Source organism: Elephantulus edwardii, unplaced genomic scaffold (assembly GCF_000299155.1).
Source record: "Elephantulus edwardii isolate Elephantulus edwardi_28Jun2011 unplaced genomic scaffold, EleEdw1.0 scaffold00080, whole genome shotgun sequence".
Taxonomy (NCBI): Eukaryota; Metazoa; Chordata; class Mammalia; order Macroscelidea; family Macroscelididae; genus Elephantulus; species Elephantulus edwardii.
Window position 1 is genome coordinate 334,553 of NW_006399830.1, and position 758 is coordinate 335,310.

The following is a 758-nucleotide window of genomic DNA, read 5'->3' on the forward strand; positions in this document are numbered from 1 at the left end:
CCTCGGCCCAGCGCTGCGCTCAGCCGCTCCGCTCGGGCCTCGCCGCCGCCGCCGGGAGCAAAGAAGCCGAGCGCAGGCAGGAGCAGCCGCGGGGGCTCAGCGCGCCGGGAGTTGTGCGGAGTCCGCACGGCGGGCGTGTGGGGCTGGCGGCGGCGGGGAGGGGGTTATAGCGCCACCGCCCCTCCCCCGCCCCGCCCCCGGCTCCCGGCCGGACCCGCACCTCGGAAGCGCGCGGGGGCCGCCGCCGCCGCAGTGGCCACCCAGCGCCACTCCCTCGGGCTCATATTCCAGCGAGACTGCGCGCACAGCCCCGATCCCCGCGCTGGGCCAGGCTTCCCGCGTGCCCTCGGGCTGCCCACCCGCGGGTGCCAGCTGCGATCCTGCGGCACCCGGCGGCAGGAGGGGAGGAGGCCGCCGCTGGCGTTGGCTCGTCCCCCCTGCTTCAGCGGCCCCGAAAGGGCAGTGTCCAGTGTTGTAGAGCCTAAAAGGGCAGGAGAGGACGGGCTCCTACCCCTGGGCGCTCGGCCTCTAACCACCGTTAGGACCCTGGAGTGTCTACCTCCTTCCCTGACCATAAAAGGAAGGCGTTGGGCGCGGCGGGGTGGGCCTGGGGGCGCATTCAGAGCACTCACCTGGCGGCTGCCTCGTGCCCCGGCCCCGGAGCCAACGCCTGGGGCCCCCCGGAATGAAGAGCCTCCACCCACATTCCAGATGGGAGCGCGCCCAGGACGGGGGAGGGGGTTGCATGATGCCTCAGG